The sequence below is a fragment of the Chaetura pelagica genome, unplaced genomic scaffold, assembly GCF_000747805.2.
Source record: "Chaetura pelagica isolate M959 unplaced genomic scaffold, ChaPel_1.0 scaffold344, whole genome shotgun sequence".
Classification (NCBI taxonomy): domain Eukaryota; kingdom Metazoa; phylum Chordata; class Aves; order Apodiformes; family Apodidae; genus Chaetura; species Chaetura pelagica.
The window spans coordinates 8,202,637-8,206,211 of NW_009953098.1; the positions used below are offsets into that span (position 1 = coordinate 8,202,637).

Consider the following 3,575-nt stretch of genomic DNA (forward strand, 5'->3'; position numbering starts at 1 on the left):
ACTGAAAACTTTAATTGAGTCTCTTTCCCACAGTACCTCCCACACAAAACTGCAGAGTTTAAAGATTTTAACAGCTTATAAGCATAGAGAAAATTCTTTTTCCTTTAACCTCACTTAAACCCTGATAACTTACATTAAACCCATAGATTTCACCAAAAATCAGCTCCTTGAGCCAAAGAAAGCCTTTAAGTTCATTTCTACTGGAGGAGGTATCTAATACACACCACTGTCTCACCTCAATTTCCAGCATCATAGGAAGTGAGGGACACATTACATTAACATCTTTACTATAACTAGCACATATAAGCACTGTCCAGTATGTGCAGTGGGGAGTTTCCTTCACCACCACCCTCCCCCACTCCTTAGCAAAAAAGTTGTGAGAAATGTCCCTTCCTCTATATTAAAAATAAACATCTACTGCTAGGGTGAGAACAGCCAGAGAGAGAACCTTGCCCAGAAGCAGGTAACTTCTATGCCAACTTCTTCTACTCTGTCCTAGCTAAGAGTTTCCACATACACAAAAGCTTTAATACATCAGAGCTCTGAGACACATAATGTACATCTCTCTCTGCTGCCTGAGCACACAGTCCTGTCCTGTACTCTTCAGCACTGGCCTATAACCCAGTGTGTCTTTGTAGTGCTTAAGAAAACAAGAAGTCACCAAAAATCTCAACTGAAAGCAAATTCCTTTCTCAAAGATTTTTAAGAAATGTTTCAAAGACTTTCCCTTTAAGAGTATAAAACAAAAAGATGAAAAAGTTGACCAAAAACCATGGAGCACCAACAACTATCCGTACTAGCAATGGAAAAATAAGAGTTATGGCAAAGTAGAGCCTTCATAGGAAAACCAGAGTGGCCAGTTTCCTTGACTGCACCCTCCCTCCCAAATACTGATGTCAAGTAATATTCAAAGACAAATACAAATCCGACTTTCAACCAAACTAGTGTTTCAACTCAACTACAACTCTGTCTTTGAACTCATAGGGTGTGCACCATTTTCTTAGCTTAATAGAAGGAGACTGTGTGGGAAGAACATTAAATGTAAGAGCATTGTGGGAAAGACCAGAGTCACATGACACAGCTCCTCCTGGAAACCCATCTGGAAACTCTTGAGTAACTGCTAGGTGTCCCCAGTTACTCATTCACATGCTTGATTATGTTTTTTTCAAAGCATGCACTTTATGAGAAGTGTATATTTGAAATTCCCAATTTTTAATGCATGCTTTCAAAAAAACAGATGATGAAATAAGTATTTTAATTCTGGACAGTTTCCCCAAGACCTTGGATTCATGACAGTCTTAGCAACACCCCTTCAAGCTTCATTGAGTCATATTATGAAGATATAGCCATTTTGTTACCATTTTGAATTAAAAAGTACATTTTTTTTCCTACATCTTTGATTAGTTTTTATAAGGCAATTCACAGAGCAAGTTTATTCAAAAAAATGCAATAATGCATTCCCCTGTGCCAAAGAATTCATATTCTATAATTCAGTTTTCCCAGCAAAACAGTAAAATGGTTATCAATAGCTGATAACCCTGGATCTATTTTAAAAGCTTTGGTAGGGCATCGTTATGGGCTCCTCCTTTCATAAAGATAATCTAAAGACCGTCCTTCCATTTGTAGTGTTTTCCATTGCTTTCTTTCAGGAAGTGTTGCTAAGGAAACAGACTATTATCTATTATCCACCATTAGGTCGAAGGGTCTAGCAAGGTTTTTCTTAGGAAAAATAGACCGACAATTACAGAACTTTTTTTTTTTTACTTAAGAAAAAAAAAATCAAGGCAGAATCACTGCATTCCCAACACATGTAATGTGCAAGAAATATATATTCAGTAGGGCGTGCTCCTTCTCCCTCCTAAACATTATTTTCATTTCATAATGAAAGAAGAAGCACCATTTAATCCATCATTAAAGCAAAAGTTTGAGGGTTTTCTGCTTCTAAAGCCAGCACTGTATTTAGCTTTGCCCTTTGAGAAAAAGCAGTGGACAGTTCTGTTAAGCAACAGTTCCCTGGAATAATGAACTGGCACTGAGTGAACAAATAATTACAGACCTACTTACTGAATCGACTCACAAAGAGTAACTAAACCTTGCTCCATAAATTCAAATTTGTTTACTTCATTTGGAGTTTCTGGTACTGTGAGTTTACATCGCAATCCATTTTAAAACTAAACATATTCCAGTGTGACAGATCTGAGGATTTACCCAAATTAAAAAGGTGTTATTTGTAAAATTAATGTCTACAATTGTTCAGCAACAAGCTTTCTTCAGCTTAGATGACATTTAGAAATATGAACAGCTCCAAGTTTCAGTAAAGTTTAATGTCTATATAGGTAACATGGCAGCCAAAACATAGAAATCGGTACAAATTATGTAAAAATAATTTTGCCTCAATTTTGTTAAAGGTAATTAGTCATCATTTAAAAAATTAATGAACCTTGTCACTCAGCAAAGGTATATGATGGAATAAGCAAGAGACACGCACTGTGACTGCCTGAGGAGCCTCAGCTGCCTGCAGTCTAACTGGTTCCAAAAGCTTTGACAGCATGTATGGCACTTTTATTATTAAAGCTTAGAGGATTCAGTGATGTCTAGGACTAGGGGCAATGGGTACAAACTGGAACATAGGAGGTTCCACGTAAACATCAGAAAAAAACTTATTTCCTGTGAGAGTGACAGAGCACTGGGACAGGCTGCCCAGAGAGGTTGTGGAGTCTCTTTTGCTGGAGACATTCAAAACCCGCCTGGACGTGTTCCTGTGTGATGTGCTCTAGGTGATCCTGCTCTGGCAGGGGAGTTGGGTTAGGTGATCTTTCAAGGTCCCTTCCAACCCCTAAGATGCTGTGATTCTGTGATTTTATAAGTTGAACCCCCACTAAAAACTTACCAACTAACTAGGGTCATGAGGGACAAGTGGGAGTTAGGACTTAAACATTCCAGATGGCTATTGCCACTGGCTTCTCACATACTGTGGGACACATTGGTTGTCCATTCACCCAACCAGACACGGAAACATGTTACCGCAGATCTCCCTCAGCAACTGTTCTCCCCTTGAGGACTCGGAGGCAACCAGCAGATGCTGGAAATTCCAGTATCAAGCCTGATTTTCACAGAAACACACCAATGAAAAGGAAGCAACATGATACTTCCTGGCTTTAAAGACTATGTTAAACATACAAGAATAGGTGAGGTCAGACTGTCGAGAGTGTACATTGCTCCCTACAGAGCTTCATTCTGCAAGTGATAGTGTAAGCTTCATCTCACAATTATCAGCCATTTTTCGTTGCTAGCCACGAGATACAGAGTAGAAATAGAATAGAAAATGCTGACTTTCAGCAGTGGCCTACTATAAATCAAAGCCACAAAATAAGGCAGCCCGCAAAGTACTACCAGTGAGCAACAATGTGCTCTGAAATATTACATTAAATGCTATTTACAGGAATTAATTCAGAATATGGCTTCTGTGAACAGAGAAGGTCACAACTGAAATTTCAAAAACATGTATTATCCCCCAACTCTGCAGCTCAGAAACTGCAGTCAGACACGAGTATGCTTTGCCCTGCATCAGCAGG

At 38.8% G+C, this 3,575-nt stretch overlaps 1 protein-coding gene across 1 annotated transcript in view; it reads right to left on the reverse strand.

Annotated features, from left to right (window-relative positions):
- The window catches only part of AMMECR1 (Alport syndrome, mental retardation, midface hypoplasia and elliptocytosis chromosomal region gene 1), a 37,617-nt gene that overhangs the window by 29,582 nt on the left and 4,460 nt on the right, over window positions 1–3,575 (reverse strand). The gene's annotated exons all lie outside the window — the stretch shown is intronic.